The sequence below is a fragment of the Schistocerca nitens genome, chromosome 2, assembly GCF_023898315.1.
Source record: "Schistocerca nitens isolate TAMUIC-IGC-003100 chromosome 2, iqSchNite1.1, whole genome shotgun sequence".
Lineage (NCBI taxonomy): Eukaryota > Metazoa > Arthropoda > Insecta > Orthoptera > Acrididae > Schistocerca > Schistocerca nitens.
Genome location: NC_064615.1, coordinates 975359382 through 975377293, shown reverse-complemented (window position 1 = coordinate 975377293; position 17912 = coordinate 975359382). Strand labels below are relative to the sequence as shown.

The window sequence follows — 17912 nt, the reverse complement described above, 5'->3', positions numbered from 1 at the left end:
GCTTCCCGCGCCCGGGTTCCCGGGTTCGACTCCCGGCGGGGTCAGGGATTTTCTCTGCCTCGTGATGACTGGGTGTTGTGTGATGTCCTTAGGTTAGTTAGGTTTAAGTAGTTCTAAGTTCTAGGGGACTGATGACCATAGATGTTAAGTCCCATAGTGCTCAGAGCCATTTTTTTTCTGTAAAGACGCTCAACGCGTCGGAGTTTTAGTTGTTTTTGGTGTTTCATAATGAATCTCACTAATACCTAAAATGATTATTCAAAATACAATCGAACACTTTAGCTGCAAGAAGGCACTGATTTATATCCATGGAACAATCTGAAAATTTGTGCCAGACCGGGATGCGAACCCAAGTCTCTTGTTTACTAGGTAGTTGCGCTGACCACTATGCGTGCCGGGTACCGCGGTGAGCAAACCGGCACAGACTCGTCAGACCCAAATTCTGAACTTATACCACACACTACTGACGTAGTGCTCATATATATTTATAATCAATAATTACCGATGAGTGTGTAATATACAGATTTTTATCTGACATCGTGTGGCAATGATGGGAGCTACCAGCTAGTCAACTGCAGAGGTGGCGGCATATGGCGGGTAAAGAAAGTGAACATCCGCCGCAACTATAGAGAACAAAAAAAAAAAAAAAAAAAAAGTTCAAATGGCTCTGAGCACTATGCGACTTAACTTCTGAGGTCATCAGTCGCCTAGAACTTAGAACTAATTAAACCTAACATCACACACATCCATGCCCGAGGCAGGATTCGAACCTGCGACCGTAGCGGTCACGCGTTTCCAGACTGAAGCGCCTGGAACCGCACGGCCCCACCGGCAAGCTATAGAGAACAGCGCAGCTTGTCGGAATCTACAAATATTGTAAACTCTCAGGAACTACTGCAAGGATTGTGGTGTGGTTTTCACTAACAGACAGAGAGACTGACGAGGACGCTTCTTGTGTGTCACCGCATATTGCAAACAAGTCGTCCAGTCGTAGATACTTAGTACTACCCGTGCGAAACCGGGGAGGGCCGTTAATAATTGTTAATTTAAATAATGTTTGGTGTTGCTGACAAATTATAAAAAAACGGTTACATATAATTAACGTAATCTATTAAACATGAGCACCACTGAGTGAACAGAAAGATAAAATATTGTATCGTGTCTGCTTCAAGATAGAAAGTAGGGTCATGAACAGCTAAATTAATGACAACATAGTCTTTCGATTGGCTCTCCATAGAAGTAAGACATTTCTTCATTACACACACTTGGCGTCATTTCTAAAACTTTGACAGACTCGTTGTTTGCCACTGCAACTAGAACGTGGATAGGGTACCGTTTCTGTGCTGATAGGAAAAAGCTGTAAAATCAGTAATTAGTCGATTACGAACTCAATCCAAAGAGTAATTTTAGGTGTTTTAATTTCAGTGTAGGAGACTGCTGTAGCTGCCGAGACTGGCGGCGGACTTCCTCGTGATTTTTGGAAGGCGTCCCAATTTTTTACCCGTTATTTCTCTGAGAGTAAAGGGAAGCCACTGACGACGGTAAAAATTCTCTGAAAGATAACCGGGTGCAGTATATTGTTGTTGTCGATAAGCAATGAGTGGAATTGCTAGTTGCTTAGAAATTTGAATAAAAATATCACCCCAATGCCGTGACCAGGATTCGAACCTGGGTTCTTGCGGCCACAACGCAATGTCCTAACCACTAGACTATCACGGCAGGCAACACCGAAGCTCTCGAGTAGGGTACAAGCCGTTTTTCTGCAGACGCTGCAGGACCGTTGACCGTGGCTGTGACGTCACGAGCAGTTCTCTGGTAGGCTGGTGGCGCGCTCTCCGGGACAGGACTCGCAGGAGACAGCGAGAGCGTCACAGAATGCGGCTGCCAGCGGCCCTTTCTATTTTACCTGATTGGCAAATTTCGAAAATTCAAGTTAAAAATAAAATAAAACGAGAGAAAGACCAGTATGGTCAACGTTACCTAGTGTCACTCCAATCTGCCCTCTTACATTGAAAGCCTCCTACTCCTGTCTAAATTTAATCACGTACGTAACTGGTATGACCTCAGTGTTAATTCCCTGAAAATATCCCTCTTCGTATACAGAATTTTCATTCGTGACTGGGAAATAACGCAATCTGACTTCTGGTAGTGAGATATTCGGAAGTGGGTAAATATCTGTAGTGCCACGAGAAACATGCTTTAAGTAGTGCAAAATTGCGATCGATAGGTTCAATCTTGCTAACACAGCCTGAAAATACAGTGTCTTCTCTCTTACAGAGGAAATGCGTGGAACGCAAATGTACACTCCATGTGAAGAGTACAACACCTATTCGTAAGGAGATTTAATCGCTGTGGGCACTCTGCACATACTGAGGATCAGCACGCAACTAGCCGATCTCAGCAGCTCGGACCTATCACATACTCGCTATAACAGGCACGCAAAGAAACAAGAAATGAATGAACATCTGCCGATGTTAGCTTAGCTGAATAACGATTCCACGAAAGGCCGAATGTATTCAGTGAATTGTGCTCCCATCAACTACGAATGCAGACTATGAAAGCGCGATAAATTTGTAAGTGGCTTCGGGATGAAAAATAATGAAAGAGAATATCAAGTAGCCTTTGATAATTATTCATTAGGCCCACACACAAACTTAGCAACACGGTTACGTATGTCCCCCTAGCTTCCACGTGTAATACATTACCACATACAGTACCCTCAAAAAACAGAACAAAAGGAACCCCACATAATTTCATATTCCCGTAGTAACAGTAAGTAAGTGGAATAGTAACGTGAGCCATGACCTATCTACAACGAAGAATTAAGGACAAAATGATACTGATCCTTGGACATGAAGCAAAATCTCTCGACGGCAACAGCAGATTTAACCTTGGTCACAAGGAAAGCACATGTATAAAGCCGAAAAGCATGTGTTGCGGCTCATAAATGGCCTTTGCAGTAGAACGCAAGACAAAACCATCTTACCTTAACTAACATAACCATGAAAGTAACATGCGCGTCCATATGAACCTTATGTTTTAAATATTCAATCATCCTCTCCTTGTCAGCGTTTTCCACATATTTCTTTGCTCTCCGATTCTGTGCAGAGCCCCCTCATTCCTTATTAGTCCACCTAATTTACATCATTCCCCTGTAACATAACATTTCATGTGCTTCGATTCTCTTCTGTTCCAATTTTCTCACTGTCCATATAGCAGTCCTCGTGAAGGCGACTAATAGCTAGATTCTTCTTCTTCTTCTTCTTCTCCTTCTTTCTTTCTTTTTTCTTTTTTTCTTTCGGAGGGGGGGTGGGGGTGGAAGGGGGTTTGTCATCAGTCTTTTGACTGGTTTGATGCAGCCCGCCACGAATTCCTCTCCTGTGCCAACCACTTCATCTACGTTCCGAATGATGTGCTGGATGTATTCCAATCAATCTTTCTCTACAGCTCCCTCTAGTACCGTGGAAGTTATTTCTTAATGTCTTAAGAGGTTTCCTTTCATCTTATCTCTTCTTTTTATCAGTGTTTTCCGAACATTCCTTTTCTCGTCGATTCTCTGGAAAACCTCATCCGTACTTTATCGGTGCACCTAATTTTCAATATTTTTCTGTAACACAACATTTCAAATGCTTCGATTGTCTTCTTTTCAGGTTTTCCCACAGTCGTGTCTCACTACCATACAATGCTGCTTCCCAAACGTACATCAGACATTTCTTCCACAAATTTAGACCCATTTTTCATATTACTATACATCTCTTGGCCAGGAATGTCCTTTTGACAGTGTTTCTTATGTCCTCCTTTCTCTGTCCGTCATCCGCCTATCCGCTCTCTCCTCTGCATCTAGCAGTGGGATTTCCATTGCATTCTTAATGTTACAGCCCTTGCTTTCAGTATCACTTAAGGTTGTTTTCACTTTGCTATATGCCTAGATAGTCTTGCCGACAGCAATTTCCTTTTCGATTTCTTCACATTTTTCATGTAGCCATTTAGTCTTTGTTTCCCTGCACTTTCTACTTTTTTCTCAGCTGAGTGACTTGTATTTCTGTGTCCGTGAATTTCCCTGTACATTTTTTTACTTCCTCGTCTTATCGATCAACTGAAGTATTTCTTCTGCTATCCACGGTTTCTTTGCAGTTTCCTTCTTTATACCTACGGTTTCTTTCCAGCTTCCTTGATTGCTCTTTCTGGAGATGTCCTTTTCTCCTAAACTGAACTGCCTACTGAGCTACTCCTTATCTCAGTCTCTATATCCTCAGAGGATTTCAAGCGTATCTTCTCATTCTTTAGTACTTCTGTATCCCACTTCTTTGCGCACTGATTAGGCTGGGTTGACTTGGGGGAAGAAACCAAACAGCTAGACCATTGGCCTCGGGAAGGACGGGGAAGGAAGTCGGTCGTCCCCTGTCAAAGGAACCATCTCGGCATTTGCCTGAAGTGATTTAGGGAAATCAAGGAAAACCTAAATCAGGATGGCCGGACGCGGGATTGAACCACCGTCCTCCCGATTGCGAGTCCACTGCGCTAACCATTGCACCACCTCGCTCGGTCTGCACTAATGTTTCCTGACTAGCCTCTTACCCCTCTGCCTACTCTTCATCACTATTAAATTGCGATCTGATTCTGTATATGCTCCTTGGTACGAGTTCCAGTCCAGTACCTGATTTCGATATCTCTGCCTGACCGTGATGTAAGCTAAATGAGATCTTCCCGTATCTTCCGACCTTTTCAAAGTATACTTCTTCCTTTTGTGATTATTGAACAGAGTATCAGCTATTACTAGCAGAAATTTATTCCAGAACTCATTTACTGTATCTCCTCTCTCACTCCTAGTACCAAGCCAATATTTTTCCTCAACCCTTTCTTCCGCTCCTTCCCTACAGCTGCATTCTAATCCCCCGTTACAATTAGGTTTTCATCTCCCTTTACGCACTGAATTACCCGTTCATATACTTTTTCTGTCTCTTCATCTTCGACCTACGACGTCGGCGTGTATACCTGAACTATTGTCGGTGTTGGTTCTGATAAGAACTATCCCATCGCTGAACTCACAGTAACTCAGTCTTTGTCCTACCTTTCTATTCATGACTAATCCTATTCCGTTATCCAACTTTCTGCGACCAGAAATACTCGCCTTCTTTCCATTTCACTTCACTCACCCCGACTGTATCTAGCCTTGGCCTCAGTATTTCCCTTTTGAGATTTTCAATCTTCCCTGCCGCATTCTGACATTCCACGCCCCGACTCGTGGAACGTTATTCTTTCGTTGGTTATTATATCTTTATCTCATGGGTTATTATATCTTTATCTTATGGTCATCTCCCCCTTGGCAGTCCCATGGGATCCGAATGAGTGACTAGTCTGTAATCTTTTGCCAATGGAGAAATCATCATGACACTTTTTCACAGGCCACATGTCTTGTGGATACACGATGTGTGTATTTAATGCAGTGGTTTCAATTATCTTGTGCATCTTCCTGCCGCTGATCAATGCTGGTTCTTCCGCCTTTTAGAGGCAGTTTTCCACCCCACGGACAAGAGCGTGCCCTGAACCTCTGTCTGACCCCCGCTCCCTTTGACAAGGCCGTTGGCAGTACAATGGTGACTTCTTACTCCCGAATTCTTCCCCCGCCATAGCAGATGATTTTTAGTCACAGTTTTACCAGTGGCGAGGTTCGTAGCCGGGATCTAAAACGTTTTTATTACCCCTAGACTATGAAACTGTCTTACTTCGGTTGTCAAGTAGCTACCGACGTCTCAGTCTGGGATGCCATTGGACAATTCGAATAGCAGTTCGACGCATTCAAGAATATGCTTCAAATTGTACGATGCCATCCCAGAATATGACATAGGCAGCTACCTGACAGACGAGATAAGACAATATAAACTGTCACCAAAATCCAGCAGTTTGGCGCCCTGAAGAGTATCGCTGTAAAGACGCTCAAAACGTCGGCATTTTAGTTGTTTTTAGTGTTTCATAATGACTCAGGCTAATACCTAATATGGTTTTATCAACACAGTGTTGACTTAAAGACATCAGTAGAAGAAGTTAAAAATTTGTGCCAGACTGGGATCCAAACCCATGTGTCCTGTAGACAGTTGCGCTGACCGCCATCCGCACACAGTGGTCACCACAACGGCACACATTACCCTAGTACACCTCCCGTTAGACCTAATTCTCAATTTATACCTCACACTAGAGAGTACAGCTGCAAATATAATTTCGACATGTCGATATCAACCAGTATATCTAATTCGGCGATATATCGATATCAAAATTACAATATTAAGTGCCGGTATTTTTATTCTGTATTATATTTTCTTCACTATTTTCGGTAAATATTTGAAGTTGTTCTTTTGAAATAGTGGTCGATCATAATTTTACTTTCACAGTGTGAAGTAGTTTTACTACTATTTGTGTTTTCAACATGCCCAGTCTTTCTCTTTGACTGTGTGAAAGCACAAAATATGAAGTCCGATTGCACTGGGGATTTGTGGAGTAAGTGGACTAGCAAGATTTCTTATGTGAATAAATAGCACGACAGTGGAGTTTAAAAAAAATTTTAATGCAATTATAGTGTGCTATTCATTAACATAGGTTTTCATCAAAAACAGTTGCTGAAAATGATGAACAAAAATCTAAATGACAAAACTGTGTTGCGGTGGACGGCAGACGTGTGAGAGGAAATTCTGACTTAGTCGGCGCTTGACGTTTCGTACAGAAACTGCAACGTTTAGCTACATCACGAATTTTTGACAGTACAAATGCTAGGTCGCTGGCGTTGGCGGAAACGAAAAACAGGGAAACTGACATGAAGTGTTACGGACAAATCCGATATTTGACGGAACTGAACGACGGACCCATCAAAAAACGGTTCAAATGGCTCTGAGCACTATGGGACTTAACTTCTAAGGTCATCAGTCCCCTAGAACTTAGAACTACTTAAACCTAACTAACCTAAGGACATCACACACATCCATGCCCGGGGCAGGATTCGAACCTGCTACCGTAGCGGTCACGCGGTTCCAGACTGTAGCGCCTTTAACCGCTCGGCCACGCCGGCCGGCAACGGACCCATCAGACACCTATTATTGTGCCACTTACCTGCAGTTACCATTGTTAGGATAGTGGTTACCGCCAAGCGTAAACGTGCATCGTTTTACTTTCTGTCAGTGATAGGCAGACTGCTAGCTTGTTGATGAACAGAATATCTAATAATAAACCAGTGCTTAAATATAGAGCTCTATAACCGGCAATATATTTACGATATTCAGCCGTTATTTGTATAATCGGTCCACCGTTATTTTCTCCATCGATATATCAATACTTACCAATAGAGGAAGACGTAAATGACCATTTTTAAATATCGATATATGAAACCCCATATTTCTGTAAAAAAATGAACAGTCCTCTACTAATGTAATAACCCTTCCTCATTACCCTCATTAATCGCGGCATTTCGCCGTTTCCCTTAAGAGTTCGAGGTTGGTATGCATCTGCACTGGACGGGTCGTTGGCCGTCAACGCCTCAATTATATTTGTGGTGTCTATTATTCAGACCGAAACAGACTGCTGAAGTCTACACGCTCCACAATGGAAATTAGTTCACAACTTAAACAATAAAAAGGTAAATTATTAGAGTCTGGATCACACAAATTACATGTAAAACTTGCTCAAGATACTACAGACACAAAATATAAACTCGTAAAATCAGCAATAGGAACAACACACATGACAAACACTGGAAACCCATTCACAAACAAACAATATCTCAAGATATAGTCACTAGCAGAAATTACATACAGCGGATTTAATTGAGGAGACAAAATTCTCACTGACAAGATGGATGGTGACTCGATTAATGTCTAGAAATGTTTCTCGTATTAAATCCCTAAACTTCCTCATTCCTTCACACATCCCTCTCAATATCTTCAACAAAATAGTGTAAAACAGGAAGTGAAGCACTTCCTTCTGTTGATACTATAAATTAAAATCCCAAACACGGTTTTTGCCTGCATGTTCGTGCTAATCTCAGGAAGTACTCTCGGGGGTTTTGATATGATTTCCACTAATAAATAGATTAATTCTCATGGAAAGTTTGTGTATATAAATCATTATCAATAATTAATGATAAATGTTTCATACATTCTTTTTTTATCTGTTCCGTTTTTGACTGTCGTTTCGAGTTACAATCGTGGCAATGATGGCAGTTATAACTAGTCATTACAGAGGTGGGAGCATCTGGCGAGAAAAGCAGTAAAGTGAGAAGCTGCCACAACTCTAGAGAACCGCGAAGTTTGTCAGAATCTATACACAATGTAAACTCCGACGCCATGTTTTTCAGCTTGTATGTGAAGTCTAATCTCGGTAACTACTGTAAGGATCTTGGTGTGGTTTTCAGTAATAGACAAACTGATTGACGAAGTTTTGTGCATGCCACTGCATGTTGTAAACAAGTCGTCCAGTCGCAGATACTTAGTACTGCCCGTGCGAAGTCGGGAAGGGGCGTTAGGAACTGTTAATTTTAATAATCATTGGTGTTTCTGAAAGAAATTATAACAGACAGTTATAAATAATTAACGTAATTCACTAAATTGGAACCCCACTGACTGTTTGCTAATTCTCTGCCTAGCAATACTGTACCAAAAGTTTCAATACTGACCAATCTTTGTACTACGTTTTGATTTTACGTACACAAACATCGTGCTGATGGTTTGCGCGTGTATGAATTTGCAGCGCAGTGACGTTGATACACAACAAATACTATTTCCTAACATTAGGTTTTAAAAAAATCCACTAATATTATATTATCTTTTCTCATTGTTTTTGAGTATTAAAATCGCTGACGGCCTTAATCTCTTCCAGTATGTGGGAAGAGTATCGTACCGCTGTTCCAGGTGTTTGCTGTCAGTCGAGTTACCGGAATACTATTAAAGAACTGACTTGTACAGATTGTCTCGAAACTAATCACAGTTAAGTTACAAAATAAAATGCAAGAATTCCAGCCATATGAAGTTTAGGGCTTCGTGAGACACTCCGCAGGACTGAGCCACACACCAAAACGCCGCGAACCACAGCCAGCGACAGCCTCATCTACGTTGAGCTTAGCGGAGGATGCTGAAAACCCGATAGTGAGTCATCCGGCGGGAGAAAATGGGCAGACTGGCGATTCCGAATGTTTTAAGCACAGGAGCACGCGGGGGAACTTGAAACTTCAGAGGCAAACATCAGGCAGACGCTGACTTTACTTAAAACTTGGGGAAAAGCGGATAGCAGATACAGCACCGAATTCCCACTACGCTTAATGAAAACGGAATTCTGTCTAGCGATCCACTCAGGCTACCTCTAGTCCTGTTAAGAGTACATTCGAGTGTTAGAGGGTGATGTACTGTATGGTAACGTAGCTAAAATTTTTGACAAAGTTAGATATACTGTTTCCAGTAGTTGCAGCATACTTTATAGGTCCAGGATGTGTAAAAATCTTTTCTGGCGCGCAAACTCTTACATGTTGTCTTCTTTTTGTTGCAGCATTTTTTTCACTGCGGTAGCAGTTGTGTTACTTATATAGGTTGTGGCGTTTCCTATCACTGCATGTCAAAAATCTATTAAACTCTGAGCCCTTATAAATTAAAATGACGGCACAGAGACAGGTAATAGATTACACCGATGTATTTAAAATGGCTACAGCTCCTTCTAGGAGACTGGTCCCTGAGTTCACTTGTGCTATGTTCCAATTATTAGTAAATAAATCGAAACATTAGTTCGAGGTGTATGGCTTGTTGGTGAACGTCGTTCACACTCTTCGCAGACATCACAGTTCACACAATAACAAAGCGTCGGCCATATTGTTTCACAGTTGCCTATTTTATTTTGGCAGACAGTCACAGAAAACTACACAAATGGGAAGTCTCACGACATTCCCCAATGACAACTTATAAGTAACTGCTGTAGGTGTCTATCTCTCTCCCCACCTTCCCAGGGGAAGTAAGGTTACCTGGGACAATAAATATTTTCATTTATGTTATTTTGAACACGAAAGAGACTGTCCATTGCAGATTAGATCTGTTTGGATGTAAAAGTGGTGGCAATAATATTTGAGTTACCTATTCCAGCCACAATTCTTTCTGCCACCATCTCAGTAAAACAAAATAAACGTAATTTTTAGGTAATTTAAAAATATTCAAAAATTTTGCGTGAAGTGTCTCACCTTAAAGCATTTGTTGTGGTGATTCCGAAAATGGACAGATTTCGTGTAGCAACCAAATTTCCATGCTTGTGGTTAGCGAAAAAATAGTTTTATTTATATTAATTCACCAGATGTGTTTGCAATCCACTATGCTTAATGAGTACAACATGATCGTTTGTCGGTCAACATAAGTTGAATGACCGATGTATCCGAACACATCGTTTAACAGGATTTTGATGTTGCACTGTCGATTCCTTTCTCCATACGTGATACAGTCTTGTAATTAGGCAGAGGACGAGATCACCAGTGAATGCTATTATCCTTTGCTCAGTTTATGGTAGCAAAATATGGGGTAAAGAATTTATCTGGTTACAACATTGTTACAGAAATCGGAAAATACAGTATCAGAACATTCATTCGGTATCCACTGAATCAGCGAACAGTGAGCATTGTTGTGTTGATGTTAGAAACATGTCTTGAAACAGGAATTTACGTAATATCAAGTTAGTGTGAAATGAAAGTGTCTGCTGAGCAGTGTTGCGGTCGACTTCGCTTCCATAATCGATACCTTAAATTATATCTCAATATTGGTACTGTCTATTGCGAATCGTTTAGCTTGTATCAACGTGGTTGACGAAATTTGAAAGCTTGTATCCGTTCCTGTCGGAAGGAACACTGCATCGTAATTCGGAACTGCAATATCGTCATACCGGCTGTTAGGTAGGTGGTCATAATATTCTGGCTGATCCGTGTATAAACCGTTTGTAATGCAAGGATTAGAGATTACGCGTATTCTACTGACAAGGCACCTGGAGTCGATCCAATAAATTATCCTATGATATGCAACTTCCCGACGGTATAAAAAAACATGCCGTTGCTATTTTTCGTACAATGTAGACAGAAAGCGGAATTCCTGCAGAATGGACCACAGAAATTATAGTGCCTTTATCAAATCTCGATAACGATCCTTCAATAGCAGATGTATATCGTCCACTATCACTATTATCATATTAAGCAAAGACTATGAATGCTTTCTGAAGCTATGTGTGGCGATAGAAAAATAGTACAAATCTGCCATTATCACAGTATGGCTTTCGGAAAAGGAGCTGCACCCCTGACTACAAATGTTTGTTTGGATATGACTTGTGCTTATGATCCTATTGACGTTTTCGTATTTTTGAAAAAGTTAAACTATATATATTGATATCGTGGAACAGTTTACATAAGACATCCAAATAACAGTTCATGTGAATCCTTCTCAGTGCTGAAGAGAGTACCTAAAGTTGCTAATCTAAACCTCTTATGCAATATACCTGACCCTGTTATTCGTGTACTCCAATTCGTAACAATACTTCCATATATACTTCATTTGTTTCCTTACAGCCATGTTGTTCAAGGATGACTAACGTACGAGGTTATCTATTATCCGACTGATCCTTGAGGAACTGTCTCATTCCATCATCTTCCAAACTTTTTATGGTTCTCTATACACGAAAACGTTGTTCATAACCCACGAATGCTTTCAGCAAGGTACCGTTCACATTTAATATTCGGACAACAGTAGAGTTACTGGGCGGGGCTTCTGTTGGACTAAACACGGTCATATTGCCGTGAAAACAGAAAAATGTCTAACGTTCAATAAGTCGTGTGTGGTGGGGCCCAACCTGACATTCTTTACCATCTTATACTACAGACTGATTGGTACGTAATCGACCGCGGAAGTTTTCCTTTTGAAACACGCCACAGAAGAAGAAAAGAAAAACAATAGGGGCAGTGCACTTACCTGACTTCACAAAAAAACTCCTTGACGCTCAATCCTTACTTGTGAGTGTTATCTTAAACAGTACGATTGTTGATTAATAGTTTGCTTTCTGGCACTCTAAGTTTCAGCACTGGAATTCGTAACCGTTGAACATAAGAATTCGATGGCGAGAATATTCTGCAAAATTTGAGTGCGAGAAATCATACGAACATGCCTACCTAGTTCCCTGTCTGTTTAAACATTCTAATGGCAGGAATACTGTCTGAATTCAACACTGTGAATCATTAAACTTTTGTACTGATGTATTGGCCCTGGAAAAATTCAATGTTTCCTTTTTTATTACTTAATTTTTCTTACCTGCTGCATAATGGAAAAACCGTGACATTGCTTTTTTGAAAGTGCGTCACATTTTCTGAGCTACAACTAACTAGTGAGATGTGTCTGCTGCAGGACGCTGCCTTTTTAAAAAATTTGAAGATTATAACTCATATTTTGGCGTGGACTTAGTATGCCGACAATGACTACGGATAATTTATATCATCAAATATAATTAATTTCCTGACTAGATAAGTTCTGTATTGAGAAGTTATCTGTCTTTGCTTCATAAACATTAATACACAAAAATTACAGTTCTTGAGAAGACAAACTAAGCAGTCTTCAACATCAAATTAGATCTTTTCAAAGATGCGGCTCGTAAAAATGAAATTAAATATTCAACAGTTACTCTTAGCCACAAATTCAAATTGGGAATTACGGATGGGTGTACCTTTCAATATACTGATACAAATGTCACAACCAATAATGATTAACTACAAGGTACCTCAATAAAGTACAAAATCTGAAATAAATTACCTCAAATTAAATCCTTCGCCTTTCATCATCTAAATAAATATATTAAAAGATTCTTCTAAAAATGCTTCAGTCTCTTTCCTCATCACAAATAATTAATCAGTGCATCAACATAATCTACTTCTTCAGAATACACACTACTGGCCATTAGAAGAAATGCAGATGATAAACGGCTATTCATTGGACAAATACATTATACTAGAACTGACATGTGATTACATTTTCACGCAATTTGGGTGCATAGGTACTGAGAAATCAGTACCCACAACAACCACCTCTCGCCGTAAAAACAGCCTTGATACGCCTGGGCATTGAGTCAAACAGAGCTTGGATGGCGTGTACAGGTACAGCTTCCCATGTAGCTTGAACGCGATACCACAGTTCAAGAGTAGTGACTGGCGTATTGTGAGGAGCCACTTGCTCGGCCACCATTGACCAGCCGTTTTCTGTTGGTGAGAGATCTGGAGAATGTGCTGGCCAGGGCAGCAGTCGAGCATTTTCTGTATCCAGAAAGGCCCGTACAGGACCTGCAACATGCGGTCGTGCATTATCCTGCTGAAACGTTGGGTAGATCCACGGGTCGTCACACATCTGAAATTTAACGTCCACTGTTCAATCTGCCGTCAATGCGAACAAGAGGTGACCGAGACGTCGAACTGTTTGTGCAGATGGTTGTTGTCTTGCGAACGTCCCCATCTGTTGACTCAGGGATTGAGACGTGGCTGCACGATCCGCTACAGCCATGCGGATAAGACTCCTGTCATCTCGACTGCTAGTGATAAGAGGCCGTTGGGATCCAGCACGGCGTTCCTTATTACCCCCCTGAACCCACCGATTCCATATTTTGCTGACAGTCATTGGATCTCGACCAACGCAAGCAGCAATGTTGCGATACGATAAACCGCAATCGCGATAGGCTACAATCCGACCTTTATCAAAGTCGGAAACGTGATGGTACGCATTTCTCCTCCTTACACCGGCGCCAACCTTGTGTGAATGCTCCGAAAAGCTGATCATTTGCATATCACAGCATCTTCTACCTGTGGGTTAAATTTCGCATCTGTAGCACGTCTTCTTCGTGGTGTAGCAATTTTAATGGCCAGTAGTCACTCGGCCTATGTCTTACTACTACTCATGGCATACCGCTGACGACTGCTGTGTCTCCTCATCGCGTCATTAACATGCGCAGCATCTCCGGTGCACCTTGCAAAGCAGAGATGGTCCAAGCAAGCATCCAGGCGACACAGCATCTCTGCTGAAACCGCACCTTATAATTTCAAACAGTACGAAGGCAATCATGTGTTCATGACATTCAAATACTAGAGAAAATCCCATGAAATTATCTATAGCCTACTGTCACTATGCCAGCGGCAGCTGCGGCTTAGTGTTAAGAACTGCTGCCTCACCAGTCGGTAACTGCGTCACGCGTCTTTGGGTATGTTGAGCGAGAACACGTCCAGTAGAATACAGCAAGCGCACGTCCTTTGTTGCCCCTCATATATATCACAAGAACTTTATACCCGAAGATATTGACATAAGACGGTATTGACCATATCGATTTTGATACGGTGCAGATTACTGACAATCTGAAATTTGTAATCGGTGGACCAACTTTCGGCGACGTTTCTTATAATAGTTCCGTGAGGCCGTAATACACTATTAATGTGCTTGGCAATTATTTCCAGTGGATGTTCAAAACCTCTTATTGTTCCAACACCAAAACCAGCATGCGTTGTTTTACCGTCGCCAATATTGCCATCAGAATGTTTAAACCTTACATTACATCAAACAAAATACAACAATTAGATCACATTTCTTAGCATTGTTTAACTTGAGGAAAACAGCACTGCTACAAATCGATTGGTGCACCCCAATGATTTCATCACCTGTTAACTTTACTCTCTCCTCAATTAATCTCTCCATTTCAAATGAATTAGGTCCTGCGAAGGCATTATCAAACGTAAACTTCAAGTTATCTTTCCTTAGAGAGATTCCGCAATTATCAGTTACTACAGTTAGTCGATGTTAGTAATTGTGAACGCGCTACGGTGTTGAACTCACCAGCAACCGCGCTCGGACAGCAGCAGTAGTAGTGATGTAAACGCTGTACATCCTCACAGTGCGGCAGTCGAAGTCAGACTGGTGATATTTCAGTACCTTGATGATAACACTAACATTTCAGACGGATTACCCTGCTTTTAATATAATCTGGTTATGAGCAGAAGGTACTTCAGATGATAGCACGCCAAACCAGAGGGATCACTTTTAGAACAGGAACAGATGAAAGTAGGTATCGTATCTGTCTCAATATAGACAGTATGTAGTTTTGTATTTGGCCCTCCATAAAGTGGCATTTCGTTATTACATATATTTTATATCATTTTCTATTCGTTGACAAACTCGTTGTCTGCCAAGTCAGGGATGCCGATAAAAATACACTGGAACGTAAGCGGGGGTTGTCGATACATAGTGAGAGAAATTGTTAGTCTAGAAATGTTGATAAAAATATCACCCCAATGCCGTGACCAGGATTCGAACCTGGGTTCTTGCGGCCACAACGCAATGTCCTAACCACTAGACTATCACGGCAGGCAACACCGAAGCTCTCGAGTAGGGTACAAGCCGTTATTCTGCAGACGCTGCGGGACCACAGACCGTGGCTGTGACGTCACGAGCAGTTCTCTGGTGACCGCGGTGCTTTCTCCGCACCAGCACTGGTGGACAGGCAGAGCGTCACAGGATGAGGCTGACAGCATTGCCTTTCCATTTTCCCAAAGTGACTTGTTTTCAAAACACGCTTTAAAAACATAAATAAAGAAGAAGATTAGTACGTCAACTGTTGCGTAGTTCCGATTCAGTCCGCCCCCTTACATTGAAAGAGTCCTAATCCTGTCTAAATATAATCTCTTACCTAATTTGTATGACTTCAGCGTTAATGCCCTGAAAATGTCCCCATTCGTATACCAAATTCTCACTCATGAATGAGAAATAACGCCACCTGACTTCTCCTGGTGAGATATTCAGAAGTAAGGAAAACATTCGTAGCGCCAAGAGAAATACGAGGAGGCCTGAACAAGCTTTTAAATAACGAAAAATTACAACGAACAGGTTCGAACTTGCTAACACATCCTAAAACTGAAGTTCGCCCTCTCTTAAGGAGAAAATGAGTGCAATGGAGCGCTAGACCCCTTGTTGTAGAGTGCAAAACGTATCACACTCAGCACTCTCCACAACCTGAGCATCGGCACTTGTTTAGTTCTCAGCTGCTCAGAACTACCCCCATGGTCGCTGTAATAGGCACGCAAAGGAATAATATATAAATGTTACGCAGAAAACATGAGCATACCCAAATGTCCACTTTGTGAAACCCTGTGCCACTAGTTAGTTAGTCACACACCGCAATGTATCATCTACCGATGTCAGCTTATCTGAATAAAGATCCTAATGAAGGCAGAACGTATTCTGTGAGTTGTGGTCGCATCAGATACGAATTCAGATAGAGAACATTTACTCACATGCAGTTTGAATATGAAAACCTGATAAATTCGTAAGTGGCTCCGGGACGTAAAATAATTAAAGAGAATACGAAGTGGCCTTTGATTATTATTCATTAGACAAACACCAAAACTTAGTAATACCGGTACTAATGTCCCCATAGGGACCACGTGTAATTCAGTTCCCCATATTTTCAGAAAACAGAACAAAAGGAACCCCACAAAACTTTATATTCCCGTAGTAATGGTAAATAAGAGGAATAGTAATGTGAGGCATGACGTGTATACGTGGATCAATTAACGACAGACTGATATTAATCCTTGAAGATGGAACAATTTCTTAACAGCAGATTTAACCTTGATCGCAAGGAAAGCGCATGTACAGAGCTGATAATCATGTGTAACAGCTCAGAAACCGCCTTTTCAGTAAATACAAAAAAGGCAAGACATTTTACCTAAAATAGAACCTCGAAAGTTGCAGGCATCGTCCGCATGATGATAACTATACGTCTAGTCCCAGCAATAAGCGGAAGAATAACGACACATGCTTCATCTCCGTCCGCATGTAGAATCTAAACGTAAGCACCATGCTGCGGCTTGATATGCAAGGTACAGTGTCCCATGTACAGCATACAGATGTACTTTCGCTATGTAGCCAAAGATGTGATTTACACAGCAGGCATACACAGTGCTTACGCTGTATTGTCACGTCACCAGCAACATATAACTCACTTAAAAACAAAATATACGAAACCGTTCTTCAAATCGACAGCTTGCAACCTCTTTGGTAGCTTATTTAAACGTCTTAATGTGTGAACCAAAGTACTCGTAGGAGACCAGTCTCTTATCAGGGCCAGCTTAAAGTCGCACAGGGCCCGTAACACTGGCGATTTGTGATGCTCTCTCCAGCAATATATATTCTTTTCTTAACGTGTAATTTTACTCCCATACAAAATTTTGTGTTATTTATTTCGGCAATAGATTGCCCTTTAAAAAATAAGGCTGTCCATCTTAAAAATGAAACATTTTTGGACCACATTCTACACAGAGGAAGATTACTGTGGTGAAAGTAATCAAGTGACATATGTTACATAATGTGGAAGTAGGATTTTCATAAACAATGAACTACAACATAAATTTGAATAATATCATTTTGGGTACTAGGCCGTGTCGTCATGAAACAAAACGAACCTCAACTACTGAGATTCCGACCGTCTTTGAAGCGGTCCTCACGAAGGCGACTAACCACTAGATACTTCTCATGCTCTCCTTTTTTATCCTTTCTCTATGGGAGCCACTATAGCCTGAGGGAACTTCAAGCATATCCCGTCACTCCTTAGTAGTTCCGTATCCCACTTCTTTGCGCAACGATTTTCCACACTAGTCTCTTAAGATTCTCTACTCTTCATCACTATTAAACTGTGATTTGAATCCGTATCTGCTCCTGGGTAGGCGTTATAACCCAGTATCTGATTTCGAAATTTTTGCCTGACCATGATGTAAGCTGACTGGAAATATTCTACTATCTCTCGGCGTTTTCGATGTGTACCAGCACTTGTTCTGATTCTTGAGTTGAGTATTCGCTGTTATCAGCTGAAATTTATTGCAGAACTCAATTAGTCTT

The 17912-nt window shown here is 41.3% G+C and overlaps 2 non-coding genes across 2 annotated transcripts; both read right to left on the bottom strand.

Moving 5' to 3' along the window:
* Positions 1-1647: 1647 nt before the first annotated feature.
* On the bottom strand, positions 1648-1719 carry Trnah-gug (transfer RNA histidin (anticodon GUG)). Its single transcript has one exon. It is a non-coding gene; the product is annotated as a tRNA-His (tRNA).
* Positions 1720-15311: 13592 nt separating this feature from the next.
* Trnah-gug (transfer RNA histidin (anticodon GUG)) lies at positions 15312-15383 on the bottom strand. Its single transcript has one exon. It is a non-coding gene; the product is annotated as a tRNA-His (tRNA).
* Between the last annotated feature and the right edge of the window lie 2529 nt (positions 15384-17912).